A 23,161-nucleotide genomic window follows, 5' to 3' on the forward strand; every position below is an offset into this window, starting at 1 on the left:
TATTCTCATTTGTGTTCTTCTGAAATTTTCCTCAGGAGGTTCATACACATATTGGAGGCCTTCCTCACATTCCTGACGTTTGAGGAGTACAGTGGTCATTTTCTCTGGTTATCCCTCCATCTTGCTACAGACCATCTGGTAAATAGCCATGATAAGCCAGGAAAAAAGAAACATATAAAAATTGACCCTTTTCTCTAGATGTCTGCTTTCCATTTTTATCAAGAAGAGCAACATAAGAAAGGAAAAGACATAGAGCATGCTAAGAACCATACAGTTTTTAGACCAGCAATAAATTTTAATTTGCCTCTTGTTATTCCCTGAGATGCATATGGAATAAAAAAAGCAAAACTGACATTTTTTTCAATAATTTGGCATAAAGAGCTTTAAAAAACAAAATATGCATAAGAACATGGCATATATTAAATAGTAAATCTATGTCTTCACAAATAATACACACACACCACACTTTTTTTTTGTTCAGTCCTGTGAATTCATCAATGTGTCAGTCTTTGTATGAGGAAACTTCCTCTACCAATTTAGATCAATATGTGTTCTGAATCTTAAAATGTTAGTGAATTGTCTAGAATACTGAGAAGTTAAATGACTTGCCCAGGGGCACAAAGTTAGTATGTGTTAAAGGTAGGACTTGTCAGGTTATCCTGATGTTGAGCTGGCCTTTTATCCATTATGTCTTGAGGAACATGTTTATGTTATTATAAAATATTTTCACACAAATACATGTGTGCACACACATATATATGTATAAATGTATGAATACACATACATATATACACAAATATACACACTGTATAGCTTCTGAGCTATTTCCTCAAACAAAACAAAACAAAACAAGAAAAAACTCCTCTTATCTGCAGTCTGGGTCACCAATAACATGAATACTCCTCATTTAAAATATTCTATGGGTCTACAATTCGGAAACCCAACTTAGAAATCCTTTTATCCCTTTGCAAGTATGAGATAGAGATGTGAGGATATACCTCAGGTACACTCAAAGAGAACACATTAGATATTTACTCCTCAGTCAGCTACTTGACTTGTTAACCATATTAATTCTCTCATACTAATGGGTATAAATGGGAATAAACTTTAGGAAGATCTAAAAATATAAAATCTCTCTCATTAACTAACTAATTAATTAATTAATTATCTCTGAGCCTCCAAATCCCAATAAATCATTGGAAACTTCTTTGCTCACAGAATTTTCTTTTCTTTTTTATTCTCAAACAGTAGTCTCATAAATATTAGTGTTACTGGTTCTTTAATTTACAAGTAGTAACAAATGATACAAAGATATGGGTAACTACTTGAGCACTGTATCAGCTGTGAAGGTGGTTACTTTTAGAGTCATCTCTCACCATTATTTGCAACTGAACAATGTTCCAAAACACTGGTCCACAGTAGTTCAATGGTTAAGTTGTCTTGGAATGACAATTAAAGTCTCAGTAATTTTCTTGAAAATATCTCTTCCAAGAATAAGAGCTAACTTAGTTCAGTTCTCATTAGGGATAAAAGACAGTCCTGCTCATTCATTTCCTCTTTAAGATGATATTTAAACTCAATTTTCTCATCTCCTCAGACTTCCTCAAAGATGACAATTAACCATTTAAGTTCCTCATAGACTTTTTCCATGACAGTTGACCTTAGTATCTTGCAAACTCTTTCTCCATAACAATTTACTCTCCAAATCTCAACAGGAAATAATTTTCTGGTCTTCACAAAGTACCTTTAACAGATTTCTACAAAGATGATAGTTAATTGAAAGTCCCCCAAAGTCTATTTCTTCTCTCTTAATGGTAAATCATCAATAAACAAAATTTCTGTGGATGTGCCTTTACAGTGCTTGTTTAGCAGGGGTCACACATAAGTTTTATAATAATGAGATATTATAGTGTAGTAGGCAGACTTAAACTATGAAAGATGAGTTCAAATCCTTCCTTTGATGTTTGCTGTTACATTCTGGGTAACCTCTTAATGCCTGAGAGGATTCCCTAAGATTATCTATTATATCATTTAATGATAGGCAGAGGGATACAGTAGGAATTTCTACATTGATGTAATCATATTTATTGGTACATTTTAGATATTTTTTACCTATATATAGGTGAATTCATAGGTATATTTTACCTATTCATATATGATCTTATATATGTAATTCTATAAAGATAGCTGTTTATTAGAGATGATATTTAATTCTTTAAATGTTCTTCTAGATGAGCAAGTCAGAACATTAATAGTTTACTTGTACCAAATGAAAAAGAATCTTGACATTATGGAGATAATTAAACTTAGTGAGATTGGAGTTAACCAATGCTTCTACTATGATCACTTGGGTTATTTATAAAAAGAGAATAGAAGAATTTGGAAGGAGAATTCATCTTATATGTGAATCAGAAGGGGATGTATATATATATATATATATATACATATATATATATATACACACACACATATATATATATATGTATATGTATGTATGTATTTAGGTTTTTGCAAGGCAAATGGGGTTAAGTGGTTTGCCCAAGGCCACACAGCTAGGTAATTATTAAGTGTCTGAGAGCAGATTCGTACCCAGGTACTCCTGACTCCAAGGCTGGTGCTTTATCCACTACGCCACCTAGCCGCCCCACAAACTTATGCATTTTTTAAAACAGGAAGATCAAGATTTTTATGACTTTATCAGATTTAGAAGACAGAGTAAGGAGGAAAAGGGAATACTGTATTCCAAAGATTCAACCACTGATACAGCACCATGAGTAGAATAATGTCTGCTGCTGATTGAAGAAAAAGTAAAAGGGATAGAAAAGGACTGTTAAGAATGGTTACCACAATCAATAGCAGAGCACTTCAGCAACTAGAAGGCAGTTTAATCTGGAAGGTCATGGTTTGTAAAAGTAGGCATTGCAACTTAGCAAGTTCACATGATATTCTTCCTTGGATATGTACCTCAGTCTGAGTATCACGGATACAAGAAACAAAGCCTTATGGAAAGAGAAGAGCAGCAAGAGGCTATTAAAGAAAAGTATAAAATACACAAACAACCCACTTTCATGGCTAGCAACCCACACTTAGATAAATTCCTACATGTCAAGATATATCAGGGAATGTAGGCTTTTGCTGTCAGCACTGATGTATAAAAAACAGTTGAGGATGAATGAGGCTGAGAAAGGGCTTCAACAAGTCAATAAACATTTATTAGGCATAAAGCCAGAAATTATGCTAAAAGACTAGACAGAAAAGAAAAACCATTTCCTGCCCCAAAGGACTCATGTTCTATTAGAGGAAGCAACATGGAAGCAAAATGTTCATATGATATATATTCAGGGTAAATTTGAAGTAGGGAAGGGACTAGTTGTGAGGGGGAGTAGTGGATAGAACAGTGAGTAGGTCAGATTTTAATTGAGGCCTGAAGGAAGTCAGGAAGATGAGAAAAGAAGGAAAGAGCAGTCTAGGTATGAAGCTGTGAGATGAAGTAAGAATTCAATTGAAGGATTCTATAGTATGTGGAGAGTAAATGAGACAAATGTTAAGATAGAAAGGGAGCTATGAAGGGATATATGAAGGGCTTTAAAATGGAGTTTAATTTGATTCTGGAGGTAATGGGGAATGGGGGGAGGTCAGACATGCTTTAGGAAGATCACTCATTGCTGAATGGAGAATGAACTCAAAAATTCAGTTCCTCAGATGAATATGTCCCCTAAATCTTCAAACTCCTCTCAGAAGAAGATTGAAATCCTTTCTCAGCATCCTCTCCATACCTGGATTAGGATTCAAATGGAATTCATTAATTAAATTTCAGAAGAGTTACTAGGAAGGAGGGAGATTTGGAGGGTCTCCAAGGCACTATTTTTCCACTCTGATATTTTATTATCAAAATCAATCCACATTCATCAGAAGATCTCTGATTTGCCTCTGAACAATTAGTTCTGTGCTTAATCTTGTGGCAGGTAAATCTATTATGAATAGACTGAGTCAAGACAGGCTGCAGAACTGAGCAAGGAAGTTCTTGAAATCAAATTTTGAGTAGTGAAAAACATATATTATGTTTCTCTTTTCCTTCCTATCATACTGGAAGTAGGTCCACAATAGTTTTCTAATTTTGTAAATGTGTTACAATTTAATTTTTTCACTTCTCTAGACACTTTAGTACTTCTTTCTTTCTTTTAAAATTTTTATTTAAATCTCTGGCTTTTATGTTACCTTCATTTCCAAATATAACTCTGCCTCCTCCCCTACCCTATCATCCCTTGTATCAAAGAACAAAAAAGAAATATCAGTTCAACAAAATGAACACATTAACTAAACCTGAACTAAATGAATTGTTTCAGTTTTGGTTATTTTGCTCTTTTCATTTATATGGTTATTGTTAATTTCAATATTGCTTTTTGGATTCCATTTATTTTCACCTTGTATTTATTTCACATTTCAAATGTTTTCTCAGGTTTGCCTGTATTCTTCATATTTATAGTTTCTTATGGGATGGGATCTTAGATATTATTAAGTCCAACCCTTTCATTTTACACATGATGAAACTGAGGTTCAGAAAGAGTGTTTTGTTGAGGTTCAAACCCAGTACTTTCTGACCCCAAGTCCTGTACTCTATCTCTTGGACCAAGCTGCCCTTGAAGTAATATTCTGTTATATTTATATGTCAGAACATATAAATGTGAGGGTGATGATGAAACCTGTGGGAGTCGATGGGGTCACCAAAGAATATAGGGAAAGAAGACTAGAAATCTTAGAATATATTCTTTGGAAGCACTTGCATATAAGAGGGCAGGATCTGTTTTATGAACTAGTAAAGAAGGCTGAGAAACAGTGATTAGACTGTTAGGAGGAAAACTAGAATATAATCATAGAAATCTAGAGAGGAAACTATGCAGGAGGAGAGGATGATCAACAGCGTCAAATGTAACAGGTTGATATGGACTAGTTATGAAAAAATCAGATTTGACAATTAAGAGGTAACTGGTAATTTTGAAATAAGCAAGTCATAAGGTCAAAAGTCAGATTTCAAGGAGTTAGGGAGTGAGAGGAAAGAAGGAGCAGGCCAGACCAGGGAGCACAGACATTTCTTTCCAGGAATTTGACTGAGAGAGCAGAGAGATAGAGTGATAGCTTGAGGGATATCTATGGCTTAGTGAAGGTTTTTTAAGCATGGAGAATACATGTGAAATCTGAAGATGGTATGGAAAGAATCAATAGATGAAGAGATGTTGAAGATTCAGAAAGACTAATGGGATGACTGAGGTTGTACTATACTGGAAAACAAGGGAATGAATGAAACCAAGGGCCAATGTGGAAGGGTTGATTTTGGCAAGGAAAAAGGCTACCTCACTGTGATAACCTGGGGAAAAGGAAGAGAAAGTATGGGAGGTAAGTAAAATATTTTTTAGATGAAGAGAATGGGAGAAGAATAGCCTCAATTTTCTTAGTAAAATAATAGGTTAGGTTCTTAGTTCATAGAGAAGAGATGAAGAGGGGATGAAGATAGCTTTGGGAGAAAAGATTTGGAAACCCTTTTTTGGGAATAAGATGGGAAAATAAAAGGATTCCCTTGTGTAGCTATGGCTCAGTTGAAATTGGATAACATGGTTTTATGAAGTATTCAGTCAGCAAAATTGTGGGACTTCCTCCAGGTCTGTTCAGCAGCAAATGAGGAGTAGAGGAGGCTGAAGACGTGAGTAATCAGGGGATGAGGTTTGGCAAAAGATAATGTATGATAGGTCAAGGGGGAAAGGAATATGAGAGCTAATGACAATGTGGAGTTGAATTGCTTAACCATAGGGTATAGCATCTGAAAGGATGAAAGTGAATTTGGAATAAGAGTAGTGGCCGGAGATGAAGTTTCACAGTGGGCAAAGAATGGGTTAGGAGAGATGAAGCATAAGGGGAGATGGAATAATAGGTGATAATGGTTAGATAAAAGAATGTTACATTTTAAAAGTTGAGATGTGGAATGCTTGTGGTTGATGGGGAGATCCAGTGTGTGACCATATCTGTATGACTGAGGTAGAATGAAGGAGTAGTTCATGAGATTTAAAGAGACTGAGGAATTAGGAGTCAGTACAGTTTGAGGGATATTGAAATTTCTTAGTATTAGGGAGTTGAGGAGGGTGAAAAGATGATGGACAGATGCTGAGAAAGCCAATATTCAGACTTCCGGCTAAGATGGCGGAGAGAAGACAGGCACAGTTCTAAAGTCTCCTTATCTCTTCCCCATCTATCACATGAAACAAACCTCTTAAAAAGAAATCCGAACCAGGAAACTCAGAAAGAAAAGCCAGGAGAGGAAAATCTAGCTCAGGATTTGTCTCCTGCAGCAACCTTGGCTGAGTACTGGCAGGTGAGTCTGGGCTCCGAGGGAAGATCAACCCCGGATCAGCCAGATCAACAGCTGAATTGGAACCGGGAGTCTGAGGGCCCGAGAGATGGACCTGCTGGATCAGCGGTGGGGCTGGACGAAGAGGGCTTGTGTCCGCGGGGAAGCAGAGGCACTGGTGTTGGTGCTGTCCCCCCTGGAGCTTGGGGAAGGGGCTGCGGGGAGAGGTCTGGTGCAGGAGAGCTGCGGACGCCATCCCTGGGCTCCTCTAGTCTGAGAAACTCTGAGTCCACGCCTCCATTGCACTGAGGCCTCCTCCCAAACAAATGCAAACTACTTCTGCCTTAGGCCCAGGTGTGTGAGCAGAAGAACCAGCCCAGCTGAGGAATGACCTCAGGCCTGGGTAAAGCCCATCATTGACTGTAGGCAAAAGAATTCAATAGCTCCAATTCCCTCCCTCAAGCAAAGGGAGAAGGCCTGGCAACCAAGGTCACAGATACTCCAGAGAGGGCAACCAGCACCTCCTACTGGCCAGCCAGGGAAACTGCACTCAGTAAAGCCTTCAGCGATCCCAAGCCCAGGTGAACCAGCCCCCCCCCCAACTCAAGGTCTTAGCATAATGAAGAAGGTTCAGTGGAAAGGAGGATCCATAGAAAAATTCCTGGAAGGGAAAGACCCCAACCCAGAGAGACCTGGAACATCTGAGGAGAATACAATCTGGTCTCCAGCACAGAAAGACTTCCTTGAAGAAATAAGGAAGGAGTTTAAAAATCAACTGGAAAATTTTGGGGAGACAATTAATACCTTGCAACAAGAAAACAAAACCTTAGAAAGTAGAATTGGACAAACACAAAAGGGGAATAAGTCTCTCAGATCATCAATTGGACAATTACAAAATGAGAATAATTCTCTCAGATCCTCAAATGAGCAAATGCAAAAAGAAATTAATTCTCTTAAAACCTCAATTGGTCAAATGGAAAGCTCTTTCAAAAGTAGAATTGACCAATTGGAAAAGGTCTACAGAAACTAATGACTCCATGAGACAGCAATAGTCAGTTAGACAAAATCAAAAAACAGAAAAAATAGAAGCAAATGTAAAATACCTCATCAACAAAACCACTGACCTCGAGAATAGATCGAGGAGGGGCCACCTGAAAATTATAGGACTTCCTGAAAACATTGAAGAGAAAGCCAATATTCAGTAGACATCAAAATCTGAATTGGATGGAGAATTTAATGCTATGAATTTCAAAAGAGGAAAGGTTGCTGAGTAATAGTGGTAAAGGGAGAATCTTAAAGTTGCATTTGAGGAAAAAGAAGAATCCCAATTCTTTATCCTGGACCTGTGTGAGTAAAAGTACTGCCAATAGAGGGTAGAATATCCAGGGATAGTATTGTCAGAGGGAATCCAGGTCTCAGTGAAAGCTAGAAGATAAATGGAGTGTGAAGAGAAGAGGTCTAAAACAAAGGGGAATTTGTTCGCTATAGAACAGAATTTCAGAGGAAAAAATAAGGTAGGAGAACTTGCAGAAAACCACATGATTAATAGATAATTGACAGCAGACTTCAGGTTTCTCACTTCCCACTCTCATACTGAGTGGGAGACCATGCAGCTAGGCTTTCTTTTCCTCCTCTCTTAGCAGCCACCTCTGAGTTTTCAGTATTCTTTAAACCACTTCACTATAAACCCTCCAGGCTCCAATACCACCGCATAAATATGAAAAACAGAAGCAGCACCTGTGAATGTTCCTGTTATTTTCAGACTACAGAGGATTTTCATGCATAAAGAAGGAAGCCAACAAAGGAATCTATATTGAATTCAGTTCTATTTAAAACCAAATTAGAGGCAGTGAAGTATATCAGGATAGGTTTGATTTTTGAGAATAAAGCATCAATTGATGAAAATAATTTTTTTCATTAAAAAATCCAGTAATCATTGTAAGTTTGATTTCATGCATTAGAATTTATAATCTATTGGATTTTCAATGGATTATATATGTATCTTTTTGGTTTAAAAACAAAAATTTAAAAACTAATGCATGTCATCCATTGGTGGGACAATCATTGCTCTTGCTGTAACCAGTCATTATATTTCTCTGATTCCATCCTTTATAAAATTTTCTTGTACAATTTGTGCTGCTGTATGCTTACTCCCACTATGTACTTCTTCATTGCTCTTTGGGTAGTCCTCAACTTCAATTCTCCTGAGACTAGTGTTCCATGACTCATAGTAATAAAGCATTATTAAAAAAAATTAACCTTAAAGATTGTTATTTTCCTTCAGAGAGAAACTTGAAATCATGAAAAGAACACCAGTTTAGAGCATCCAATGGTATCTGTGCTAGATCAAGAGGTTGAGATGAAGGTCTCCCGTATATTGGGTATACCTCACTCTTTCATGATAGTTTTTTAGGGAATTCAAGGGTAAGAAAGATTCACTGGTATGGGCAGATGGCCACTTGCATAATTGGAAGGGGAACTTATCCAGCTGAGATCATAGATCCAATGTAATAGTCTCAAATTTTCATATAGACAATTAAGACTGCTGAATGACAACACATTTAAAGATAACCTTATTTAGGAATTGATACAGAAAAATAGGAATAATCAAGGCAATATGGAAATGAGGTTAAGCAATTTGTGGAAGACAACTTTTAACTAATAACACCCTGTCCCCTGTATTTTTTTTCTAGCCACAAACTACTTTGCTTAAAAGGTGGCTATTTTAAAGGAAGGGGCAGCTTGGTGGCTCAATGCTAGGCTTAGAGTTAGTAAGACTCATTTTCCTGAGGTCAAATCTGACCTCAGACACTGTGTGATTATGGGAAAATCATTTAATTATGGTTGCCTCAGTTTCCTCATCTACAAAATGAGCTGAAGGAAATGGCAAATCATTCCATTATCTTTGCCAAGAAAACCCCAAATGGAGTCACAAAGAACTGGATACAACTGAAATTATTAAGCAACAGCAACCATTTTAAAGGATGATCTCCAAATTCTTGAGTTCATTGCTTGAGTTACCACTTGTAGGTGTATGTATGTGGGGTGTCTCTATCTGCACTTGATTTGGACTAGAAAACTTTAGTATTTTAAGAGATTCTTGCCTTATTGATGTGCATGTTCCTTATAGTAAAAATAGCTAGCATTTATATTTCATTCCAAAGTTTGCCAAGCATTTTGCAAATATGATCTTATTTTACATTCACTATAACTATTTCCCCATTTTAGTTAAGGAGGCTGATGATCATATAGCTAGTAAGCATCTGAAGTTGGGTTTGAACTCATCTTCTTGATTGCAGACTAGTGCTATATCTTCTTTTTTTTTTAGGTTTTTGCAAGGCAATGGGGTTAAGTGACTTGCCCAAGGCCACACAGCTAGGTGATTATTAAGCATCTGAGGATTTGAACTCAGGTCCTCCTGACTCCAGGGCTGGTGCTCTATCCACTGTGCCACCTAGCTGCCTCCAGTGCTGTATCTTCTGAGCCATGTAGCTACCTTATAAAATAGGTTAGTCAATTCATTTATACTTTTTCACCCCCTGAAATTTTTTCCTTATCTTTCTTTAAATCTTCCATTCAATCTTCTGGGCCACGTAGCTACCTTATAAAATAGGTTGGTCAATTCATTTATACTTTTTCACCCCCTGCATTTTTTCCTTATCTTTCTTTAAATCTTCCATTCAGGATCTACCCAGTGCTCTCTCTGTTAATATTTTATGGATTTTCTTGTCACATCCAGGTAACCTAAATGCTAAACTTTATCTAACTGGTTTCCTTCCTTTTCTGTTCACGTATAACTAGCTGATCCTAGGGATGGTAGTTTCTGCAAAAATATGTAGTGATTTTATTGTATGCAAGTATAATTATTCTTCAGAGGACCAACATTTTAACATCTGTAGTCTGCTGCTGATGGCATATCATCTAGTAAGTCAAGGAACAATAGGATCTAAGAATTAAAATTTCAGGCAATTCAAAGTACAATAGAAAGAAATATGGTTTATAAGTACACCATGGCAAATTGTCAACAATGATATACAAACAAGGGAAAACAAAATCTAGTGCTTGCTAGCAATGACTCTATACTACTGGTAAATTCAATGGGTCACAAATGCAATTTCATGTCATAATGAGTAATAATTATTCTCCATCCACTTTGTTTTTCTGGTGTGGACAATTAGGTTCAATGCTTTTGAGTAATTAAAGATCTCATTGAAATATTGAATTTTTTTGGGGGGTCCTAGCATTAAACTTAAAGGGGGGATTTAGGAGCGTCTTTTCAATGAGAGGGAATCCCTCTTGCATTTGGACTTTGACACCTGTGTGTGAGCATGTGTCTCCCTGTTTTATGCCACATCTGATATCACCATACAGTAGAGAATCAGGAAAGGGCTAATGCAGAATGGTGGAGGTTTAATTGAGTTTTGAGGGAGTGAAGTACAGGAAGAGAATTCCAAAAATTGGGAAAATGCACAAGTTAGGTTAAATATCATGGTTGACTTGACTGAGTAAATGAACAAATTGAGGAAAACATGGTTGTGTGTGTGTGTGTGTGTGTGTGTGTGTGTGTGTGTGTGTAAAATAGTTCACTCCACATAATCCATTAACCCTGGCTGCTTTGCTCTTCCTTGAACAAAATATGATATCTCCTGATTCCATGCTTGGAATGTTTATCCTTTTTTTCTCTGACCCCTGGTTTCCCTGTGTTTCTTCAATTCAATTCTCTTGACTCCAGGGCCAGTGCTTTATCCACTACGCCACCTAGCTGACCCCATTTCTTTAATTCTTAACTAAAATCCAACTTTCTATAAGAAATCTCTGGTTCCCTTCAATATCAGATCCTTCTCCATGAGGCCTAGCTCCAATTTTCCCTGTATTTTATGCATACTTAATTTTGCATATTGTTTCCCCCCATTAGAATCTAAGTTTCTTGTGGCAGGGGCTATTTTAACCTTTTTTTGTTTTCCCACTAGTTAGTATAGTGCTTTTCATACAATGTGCAATAAATAAAATGCTTATTAATTTTACTGGTGAATGTTTTGAGTATGAACTAGTGAAGATGAGAGAACTCATGCTTCCTCAGTAAAGTAGGAGGCAAAATTGTTGAAAAATTAAGAATTGAAGGACTTGAAGAAAAGAATAAAAAAATTGGCATGGTTTTAGAGGGAAGTGATATATAGAGTTCAGAAAGACTAGATGGAGCACAGGCAGATGAGACAATGCAGTGTAGCAGGGAGACAAGCAGGAAGGTTAGATAACATGAATTTGGCATGTATCCAGTTGGTACGGCCCTATAACTAACTTCCTCTACTAGTACTTACAGCCCACGAGTAGGAGTAGAGAAGGTGGATGGTTGGAGTGATCCCAATTGAGGACTGGCAGAAGGTGAATGATGAAAGAACATGAGAACAAGGAACTTAAGGGTGGAGGGGGAGAATCAACAGTAGGGTCATAACTGTGAAGAGAAGAAAACAAGGCCAGAGCAGAAGTGATGCTTTGGGAGAACAGAGAAGGGGGGAAAGGACTAAAAACTGTAGAGAAGAAGAAGTTTAGAAGTAAGGCAGAGGTAGAGGTAGAAAATAGGAAATAATGCTCAGAAAGTAGAATTTCAGAATCTGAGATTATAAGGCTATATTCCCCTCTCTAAGGCCATATTTTTAAACCGTAAGGATATGGGCAAAAAGTTTATTCAAACATTCAGAGTCCTGATCTATTCATGAAAAGGACCAGGAATACCTTGAATTAGTTAGAAGTGGTAATGACCTTATCCTTGCTTCAGATTGCTTCCGGAATTATTCTGTTTCACCCATTTATATGCTGGTGAGTGGGAGAGATTTAAAGTTCAAAACCGGGGAATCCTGAATCTTAGTGCTATGTGAACTACTAGGGAAATAATCACTTTCTGGTTTATACATGAATTTGGAAAGTATATTGACTACATAGTTGAACATTTGGGGAGTATATGGTACAAATACTGTTAGAATTCTGCCTTTCACTAAAGGGAACCAAAAGAAAAAGCTAAAATTAAGGGTATTAGTTTTCTGGGATGAACTTCAATTTTTCTTTTAGAAGATAAAAGGCCTTAAAGTCAAGACTTTGAAGAAGCAGAATTAGAGAGGCTTTTACTGATTTAAGGAGCTGGAATTATCTTGGGCACAGGTTTATCTTCTCTATATGTCTTTTTATACTGGGCATTTGTATTCCTCCAGTTAGTGCTGTGGTAATCTGTAGTGGAGAATATCTTGTGTGATCCACTCCCCATATTTATTTTGCTACATGTTTAATTGCAAATCTCCTTTGAAAGAATGTTTCTTCTGGTTGGTAAAATAAACATCAAGAGAGTTTAAGAGCTATGGTGTTGACCTTAAATATGCTTTGCTACTTTGAATCTGGGGGAGCTTTTTTGTGGGTAGAACTTGTGAAGGGTACCTGTACCTGTGTTGATAAGTAGAAAAGTTAGGATTCAATAAAGTATTCTTTCCACCTTATCAGGGCTTGGATGGCTAATGGTGAGGGAGGTGGATAGTTGGTTTGATAAATGGCTAGCTGGATAGAGCTGGTATAAAGGAGTTATTTTATGCCAATCACTGGGATATTATACAAATAAGTAAGATAGACCTGATAGAATTCTATAGAAGGGCAAGTAATAATAAAAAGGAGCTAGAAGCTGAGGAGATGGTGGCTACAGGATGGTAACAGAGAGGAGATGGATAGCAGGTGGTGTGGATGCCTGGGCAGGATGTCCTGGACAAAATTAGGCATATGGTCACCCATTAGAGACTGGGATTGATCCAGGGGCTGAGTCCAAGGTTCTTGTGGGGAGGAGATGATGGCTAATGTAGTTGTAGCATGATATGAAGATGAGCATGAAGGGATCTAAATGGCCAGATTTTGGGCAAGATAAGGTAAAAACTCACTCATCATGGCCCAGGGTGTTTTCAGGGACAAAGCTCAAAGTTCCTATGGAGAAGAGACTGGGAGATGGAAAGAAATGGAAATGCCTCTGATGCAGAAGTATATGAAAATCAGTGATGTCAAACTAAAATAGAAACAGATCCTAGTGGGGGATGTTGACATAGAAAACAACAAATTAAAATTAAAATATACTATGTTGTAGTGTATTTTTATTTATTTTGTTAAACATTTCCCAATTACATTTTTCTAGGTATTTTTTTGCAAGGCAAATGGGGTTAAATGACTTGCCCAAGGCCACACAGCTAGGTAATTATTAAGTGACTGAGGTCAGATTTGAACCCAGGTATTCCTGACTCCAGGACCAGTGCTCTATCCACCGCCACCTAGCTGCCTCTCCCAATTCATTTTAATGTGGTTCAGCCCACACTTGCAAATGCTTGTCCAGCAGACTGCAAGTTTGATATCTCTGATGAAAATAACTGCCAATAGACCAATTTTAGTGTTTTTCTTGGTAGCTTATAGCTTTTGATGATCATGATGTTTATCCATTCTTGAAGAGAACCATGACATTAGAGAGGTGATGCTATGATATGCATATGAATTGGATTTGAGTGAGGGGCTGCTGTCCTAAGTCATCAGCCTTACTTTCTTGTGCAGAAGCATCTGTGTCCAGGGGTCAGATATAAATCAGGAGAACTGGAGATGACCCTGGCTGTGAGGCAATCAGGGTTAGGTGACTTGTCCAAGTTCACACAGCTATTAAGTGTCAAGTATCTGAAGTTGGATTCAAACTCTGGTCCTCCTGACTCCAAGGTTCTATCCACTACATCACCTAGTTAACTTTTGATAGTATTTGGGAAAGAAAACACAGTTCTAGCTGCTTTTACTTAGTTTTGCTGTTACTTAGTTTTCATTTTTTTATTGTTTCTTTAAATATACTTGTTTTTGTTTTTTTGCAAGGCAATGGGGTTAAGTGACTTGCACAGGTTAACCCAGCCAGGCAATTACTAAGTGTCTGAGGTTGGGTCCTCCTGACTCCAGGGCCCATGCACTATTCTCTGTGCCACCTAGCTGCCCTTTAAATATACTTGTTGATGAAAACCATATTCCCTGTTTCATACAAGTTTTAGTTTCCTTCCTTCATTCTTTTGAACTCAACACATCCATCTTCCATTTCCTCATCTATCGTTTTGATGTATGACATTTTAGACTGTAAACTGTTGTCTGCCCCATTAGATTTTAGGCTCCTTGCAGACAGGGGCTGTCTTTTGCTTCTTTTTATATCTCTAGTTCTGAGGATAGGGCTTGGCACAGAACACCCACTTAATAAATGCTTAATTGAAGGAGAGTACACAGCTATATTTTTGTTAAACTAGAGGATAGATGAGACAGATTTACCAGAATAATGCCATCAGTCAAACTATTTTAGACTCCTCTGGAAGCAGGCACAGGCGAGCTGGGTGGAACAGATAAGGAATAGGTAAGATAGCATCTTTCTGAGGATTAAGGATTCTGGGCTTCTGAGAATTAGATTGTGTTCCTGATTTCTCTGAAGATTTCAGGGACACCTCCCTTAGTTTCCCTTTTTTAAACACCCTGTCAATATTGAGACTGTATCTAACTTATTTTGTGTTGTCACAGATGCAAGTCTTCTGGATTATTCAAAGCACCTGTCAGGAGTTTGTGTCTTGGTATAACTATGTAAGCATCTATCACTTTCATTTTCCATAATTTGTGCCTATTTCACTCAAAATCTAGCCTTACTTAAAAAATAACTGAAAATTTGGAACTGGGTGGGAATGGAAACTTCCCAGTATGTCTAAAATGTTCTATCAAGTACAGCTGGATCTCTTGCTGTGAAATATGTAGCTTACAGAAAATATATTGTGTTCCTGATCGCTAGCCTGAGATCATAGAATGAGATGCAGACTTAATTATGCAAAGATTTTCATAAGAGAACACTGAATAATAATGTATGGTCATTACTATTGATCAACCAGATGGTTTGTAATGAAATGCCTGTGTGTTTTCAGATACTCTGGCTCCTTATAAACCTGACACCTCATTTGCAGCCTTGTTCCCTCTATGATGTTGCTTAGTGATATCCTAGACTACAGTAGTTATTGATCTTTGTCCTGTAACAAGATGACTAAAGGTATATTCCACATTATTTTTCCTTCTTCTGTTTGATCAAAAGAGGACAAATCTGTGATCTGGTTGCTTTTTTAGTGCCTTTATTTCTGGTGTGTTTTTTGGGGGGGAAGAGTTGGAGATAATGCATACTTGTTTCAAAAAGAAAACTTTACAACTTAAGATAATGAACACACACACACACACACACACACAAATAGTGAAACTAAGTATAGTTTAAAGGTTTCCCTTTTTCTCAAGGGTATTTGTGATAGTCTGTTGAAAACAGTGGGAGTATATGTTTGATTCAGTTGTTAAAAAAATACATAAAATGTGATGAAAAGTTTTCTTTAATGCTTTGTTAGTCTGGATCTTTTTTCCTTAAAAAGAGGAAAATTAAACTGCCTTATATTTATATGCTAGTTTTCCTACAAAGACCTGAGTGTTTTGACAAATATATAATTTTATGTTCACAAAATCACAAGGAAGTATCCATAGGATCACAGGATTGGTATGGGAAATTATCTGGTTCAACCCACTCATTTTATGGACAAGGAGACTGAGGTCTGGGGAAGGTGACTTATTCCAGCTGACATAGTTATTTAGTAGCAGAACCTGGAATCAAACACAGATTCCTTGATTCTCTAAATCCAGTCCCCCTCTTCATTATGCCATGCTGCTGGGATGCTTAATCATATTTGATAGAATAAAGAGTCAGAGCACTTGAGAGGTTATAATTTGATTAGGGAGACAAAATAAGTTACTATATGTAAAAATGCTTAGGATTAGAATGCCTATTTCTTTTGATGTGAGGCTAACATTCAAGCATCAGAGTGCAATGAAAAGTATGGATGAGGATTTGGGGAAAGTAAGATCCAGTACAACAAATTGTCAGTGTTACATAACACAAGTTATTTTATCTCCTTGGGGTTTAATTTCCTCATTTAAAAATTGAAGAGACTGAAGGAGATGAACTAGGCCTTTTCTAGCTTTAAAATTTTATATTTCAGAAAACCAAGAAAATCTGAGTTCAAGATCTGACTTTAATACATACTCTCTGTGTGACTGGGAGAGAATTTTTTAACCCCTTGGACCCCTGGGAGACAACTCTCTTAGACCATATATTACAGGTAAGTTGTTCATCTGAATTGGTCAATAGAATTTTCATACTTGGAACTTGGAAAATGAAAAAAAATAACTACATTCTATTGCATCTTTACTACTATCCAGTCATACCAAAGAAACTTTTAAGACAACACAACTCTTGTCTTAGACATATCTATAGTAAGTATTGTATGAGCAAACTAGTGAACCTTTTTACAAAATTTTTAAAGTTTCAATGTCAAAAGTATACTATTTTATATATATAGCTTCATAATTTTAGTTTCAATTCTTGTTTATAGTGGTAGTAATAATGAAAAATTATAACAGTTCACATTTAAAGAGTATTTTATGGCTTATGTTTGATTTTCTTATAACAGACCTGCCAGGTATAAGAAGAGAATTAATCATATTTATCATCACCATGATCATCACCTAATAGTTTAATATCAGTCAGTTTTCTGCCCAAACTGATCCTGCTCTGAATAAGATGCTTCCCTAAGGGCTTGGTTAAGTTTTTAAAAGTTTACTTTGTTTTCTTAAGCCAGGAAAATGTGATAAAGATGCTGATCAAAAATCCTTTTAAACTGTTTGAGCCAATGTTTGGATAGGGTATTATGTGTATCTCCCTTCTGTTGGAGAGGATACTATTAGGAAAGTACAAGATAGGTAAGTATTTAAACTGCTATTTCTGCCAGAACAAGATTTCTGGCTGTGGGTCTATATTCAAAGGAGAGAGAGCATTATTCATTTATTTGAACAGCTTTCTATTTGAGCATTGCCTCAGTCATAGTGAACCTTTTCACTTTTAAAGACATTTAAAGGTTTTTAAGACAAGATTTCCCACTGCATCCAGGGTCACGACTCATCCAGTCATCCTGATCCATATCTGGCCACTAGACCCAGGTGTCTCACAGCAGAGAAAGTGAGGCTGATGACTTTGCATAGCCCTTCCTCACTTAAATCCAATTCATTTGCATGTCATGCATCACATCCCTGATGTCCTCTGAGAATGAAGGGCAAGCAACATAGTAGAGAGAATACATCCATTGAGGTTTCTCTAGGTATCAACATGAGGCAGTAACCCTGTGGGAATCACAGCTGGGTGGATTAGATAAGAATATTTTATTGCTGCTGTTTGATCAGTTTAAAAGGAGGTCAGATTCCAAAGAAATGGGTAGAAATTTACACCATAAGAGAACTGAATCCTAAGGTAACCCAGTTTATGGAAAGGTTAGTGTGTGTGGAATTACAGGACTGATTACTTTGATTGAGGGCTGACTAGTTCAGCAAACATTGCTGCCCCTATAAAGCAATAAGACAGATTTGAACAAGGCAATTGGAGAACCATTCTCATTATACTACTATCAACACTATACATTTAATAGCAGAATTAAAATTCCAAAATAGAAGACATCGTAAACATATATATTTGTTCTCAAAACATCACATTTTTACAGATTGTATGCACAATTACTTTTATTTAATTATATTTTAGCAAGCCTAAATCTAGTTCTCTCTTCTTTTATTTTATGATTCCTAATATTTCTATCAAATCTGTATATACTATTTTTCAGGGACCACCCTGGAAGGAAGAAAAAAGTTCATTTGAGAAGAAAGGGGAAAATGCTTGCTCCTACTACTGAGAGAGATCCAATTCTTCCATTTATATAAGGGTATGTCCCTTTCAGACTTTAGAAAATTTGCAGGTCAGAAGCAGGTAAGTAACAAGAACAATGAAATAAATGTCATGGTGAATCCCTGAACATTCCTTTTGCTATTTGAAGAGAGCAAACCCTCTTTCTGATATGAATAGAGAATTCTAAATCTCATAGAGGTTATAGGGCTCTAAATAGGAAATTTACATGTGGAAAAAAAGAACAGAAAGAATGAATTTTGCCACTTTTTTGTCCAGTTACTCATTTGAATAGACCATCTGGAGAACCTAAGAGTTAAACAAACAACACTGGGAAACCCTGAACCTTAGAAGTATTTGGTGAGCAATGTATGAATATCCATTGCCTAGTTTTGGCCAAGATTGAAGATTTGAGAAATATACTGGATAGGCGTGATTAGGGTATGGTCTCTCAATGAAGGAATGAAGATGTGCATAGGTAGAATTCTTGAATGGAACAGCTAATTTCCTTCCCTCTCACCTCTCAAAAAAAGGAAGATGGCAAGTATCAGAGCCCAGGCCCTGAGGGAGCAGAAATGGAAAGACTTTTACTTGTCCTTGGCAGCAGGTCTCTGGATTTTTGTTTTGTATTTTTTTGCTTTTTTCTAAAACAATTACCCTAATGGAGGATTAAGACTGACTTTGGAGTGCAAAACAACTACATCTGCTAGTGGAACCTCAGTAGTAAAATTAGAGGAATCTAGCAGAGATACTATGTTCAATGAGTTTAAGTCATACTAGTACCAGACTGATTTGGAAATCATACTGAATAGTGACCATACTCAGTACAGATGCTATATCAACCATGGTGTTGCCTGAGAACTCTATGAAGACAGAAAGGAATTCTAGACCCTATAATGTCAGGAGATGTAAGTTGACATGGCCAAATATTTAACTATTTTCATAGATCACTAGCATTTTTGTACTCACCCTTCCTACAGATTCTGTGTGTGTACTTTTTGGGACAGAATGGGCTAGATTTTTAGTGGGGAATGTTTTGCACTAGAGTGTTCACTATATCATCTTACTAAGACTTTCTAAGAGACAATTGTGTCGGTTGACTGCCTGATGATGGAAGAACGTCTTTGGCAGTTTGTGATCTATAGTGCACCAAGAAGATGGCAAGAACCTTTGAGATGGATGGAACCCCTAATCTCTGGAGATGCAACCCATAAGTATGAAATGCCATTGGTGAGAATCTCCTAAGTGGGGTGCTACGTCTTCAGCATTACTACTACAAAGGAAAGGTTCAGAAAATGCAATATAAAATGAATGCTACATTTTGGAGCTGGAGCATGAAAATGCTAGTAAGAAAATGGAGGCCACATTTTGGATGCTCTCCCAGATACCGTCTTGCAGCTTGGATGGATTCAGTGGTTTCTGTCAGTCAGAGGGAATTAGTGCCACATTGAATAGGGCCACAGTGTGTGCTCACAGCTGGAGCTGTTACCCCCAGGTGGATTCCTTCACTGTTGTGCACCTGGACAGTAAATAGTCTGGAAAAAGCAGACAGAGAAGACATCCTAAGGGGGTGGAAAAGAAGCAAAACAAAAACAGCAGATGCCACAGGAGGGAAAAAAGAAAGATAATGTGGGAAGTAAGAAGTGGTTGATGGCAGGAGAACAAAATAAAAATGGAAAAAAGACAAATTAAGATGATAAAATGCACATCACACCAGTGTTTCATTTTATTTCAGACTTACATCTCTATCTAAAACAAATAAAAACCTTTATAAAATGAGAGGGAACATAAAAGGATTAAAAGGTATAAAATTCTATTTATTTTATCTAAGTTTTTATTGTCACTTGGATTACTCCTATTTTAAAATTTCCATATGAGATGGTATTGTTGACTAACTCATCTCTGCTAGGCTTCCCCAGATTGACAAAACTTATGCCTCAAGTTTCAATTTTGCAAAGTTAGAAGGTTGGACAAGCTGATCTGTAATATATCTTCCAGCTTTAAATTTGGCTCTAAAATGTAGCATGACTTTAGGATGCTAAAAAGGAAGTCAAAAGTCAGAGGCAGCTCCACAATGATTGACTGTGTGTCTTAGATTAAATAGGTGGTGACTTTGAGGTGAAGTAAAGATTCTTGATTAGGATAAAGGATGAAATAACTATTCCCTCTTAATTATTCCCTACTGCTTGCCCCACCATGGTCTTTTTGAAAATGAAATTTAAAAAAAATCAGTAATTGAGTTTCCAAATTTTTGCCAGTGTAATCCAAATGAATTTTTCCTTCTACAATGTTAATTGACTTCTTGTAATCTATGTATCACAGATCTGAGCTAGAATTTGAAAAGTGAAATAAATTAAGCTCTGCTATTTATTGCCCTCTCATCATAGAAAGAAGAGTAACACTCTTTAAATGCTGAAACTGTAATTAAAAATTCTGCCATTCATGATAATTTTTGCTGAGCTAAGGAAAGAAAGATTAGTCCAGTAATCATATTAGAGAAAGAGATCAGAGTTTTTAAAAATAATAAACAGACCTCTCCTTAAAAAGCAAACAAAATGAAAAGAAGAAAAATTGAAGACATTGTGACTGACTCACTGAATAATGAAAAAAGAAAAACAAAAGAAGATAGTTGTTAGAAAAACCCTCAAGGAAATTTAGGAAGGAAAAGGTAATCAGCTGAATTGTGTTCATCTCTTTTGCCCATTCCTTCTCCAACTCATTTTACAGATGAGGATACTGAGGCAAACATGTTTAAATGACTTGCCCAGAGACACACAGCTAAAAAGTGTCTGAGGTCAAATTTGAATTCTGGTTTTTGTAGCTCCAGACTGGGCACTTTATTCACTGTGCCATCTAACCAGGGGAAAAATACTTAGATTTAAGCTTGAATTGTCAGATAAATAACTATGCTAACACTCCCTAGTTTTCCCATATGTATAATGATTATAATAATCCTTGCAGTAACAATCACACACGGTTGCCATGAAGAAAAACACTTTATAACATTAAAGTGCTCTAGAAACTTGAGGTATTATTATTCTAAAAGCAGGAAAGTAGTCACTAGAAGAAGGAAACCATGTATACTTTTATGACTGGAATTTGCACTGCTACTTTGTAGTTTCTCTGACTGAGTCTCTCATAAACTAATCCTCACAAGTGTTGCCAATATTAAGAATAGAATGAATATTTCTTCCTAAGCATAAGATTCTTGGGAATAATCTACCATTGATGGACATGATACATAGAAGAAGAAGAATTGAATACTGGAGAGAGTAATTAGAATATTTGAATCTGAATAATTTCCAATGAATAGATCAAGTTGTCAAATCTAGCAACACTGGATGAGCTGATTTCTATTAATTTTGATGTTCTGTCTTTAAGTAAAATCAGAAGAAAATAGGGTGGTTCACAAGTACTCTTTACAAAGAGGTAAAGAAAAGATTTGTTAAAATAAGTTTTATCACATTCTGAAAGAACAAGAAACATTTTAAGGGACATTTGATCATCACATATTGCAGTACTAATGCTAGGTATTTGTAAAAAAATTAGCAAAATAATGAAAATAATCACAGCTTTTTATTTTTGCTAGTATATAGCAGAGAATAAGGGGATAGGAAAATTCTATAAAGAACTTCATGAGATGCTCTAAATTAAATCAACATATATTCTACTACTTGGGAACTTTAATACAAAGGTGTGACAAAGTGAGAAAGATGAGACATATATGGGAAATTATGGTTCAGTCAGAATGAATGTAAAGAGGTCAAAGACTTGCATACAGAAGCATCACCCTTTTGGATTATGAATTTTTTGAGAAAAATATTAGTAGGTTTTGGACATGGCAAATTAAAAGCATGAAGAAAGAAGAGATTGGGAAAAAGAATAGAAAAGATTTGTAATTGATGTAGGAGTTTTGCCTGAGTCAGCTATCTGTATATAGTCTTATCATCAACTTGTCAGAGCTAAGATTCAAAATTAGTGAAAGGAAAAGTGATGAGAAAAGGGTTTGGCGTACAGAACTTAACCTTGAACTATCTTAACAAGTAATTGACAATCAAAAATGGAAAATGGACAATAGAAATGATATCAATACTGACTCTAATGATTTTATCCAGATTAGCTAAGGTCAGCTAATTGCTACATAGAGACCCAAAAGAACCCAGAAAGTGTTTGAGTCAGCAAACATCTGACTTACTTGCCAAATGGAGGGGAATGTCTGCCAAATATGACACTGCATTAGAATATAAACTTGTTTGTAAAATATTACAAAGAAGGATGGTAGATAATTATGAGCAATTCCTCGTAAAGCAAAGAGAAACAGTGGAGGAGAAAAGCAATCTAAAGAATACTTGGCAAGACACCTACCAAGCAAAGTCTTCCCAAGGACATTTAAGGATGAAAATAGATTAAAAAAAGAAGAAAAAGGAAAGATTTGTAAAATTTGCTATAGCAAATAATTTTCTCCATCAAGAAGAATGAAATTTGGATACTAAATATTACAACTCTGAAAAGTGCTTATAGAGAAGAAAGAAATGACCAATAAAGAGAATAAAGACTGGACTAATTACATAGAAAACAAATCTATGTTAAACAGTGTATTGGAGGATGTATAAAATAATCCTCTGAAGGAGGGGAGAATATTAAAGGTCTAAAAAATCTTGATAACACCAATAACTCATTTTTGCACAAAATCTTCATGGGAATCACTTATACATGAATAAAGATAGAGATAAATAGATTTTCACAAGTGATACTCAGCGATAGACCACATATTTACCATTTCAAGATTAACTATGATATGTGGAGAAATTCATTGCATTTATTGTTTGTTGAGTACAAACAAAATGAACCCATATTTGAATAGGTAGAACAATTTTTTTCATATCAAGGTGTCTCCTATCCAAATATGAAAATCATTTAAGGTTTCTTGAAATATTTATCTAAAAATTAGCATTAATCAATATACCTCTTCAATAATCAAATACAGCTTATAAGACACAGAGACACACAAGGTGTTTGATGCTGTGATAGAGAAGGTCAGA

General features: G+C 36.3%; 1 protein-coding gene across 9 annotated transcripts in view; it reads right to left on the reverse strand.

The window, feature by feature from the left end:
* SLC24A2 (solute carrier family 24 member 2) overlaps nt 1-23,161 on the reverse strand; it is a 305,116-nt gene that overhangs the window by 110,325 nt on the left and 171,630 nt on the right. The window lies entirely within an intron of this gene.

The sequence above is a fragment of the Macrotis lagotis genome, chromosome X, assembly GCF_037893015.1.
Source record: "Macrotis lagotis isolate mMagLag1 chromosome X, bilby.v1.9.chrom.fasta, whole genome shotgun sequence".
Taxonomy (NCBI): domain Eukaryota; kingdom Metazoa; phylum Chordata; class Mammalia; order Peramelemorphia; family Peramelidae; genus Macrotis; species Macrotis lagotis.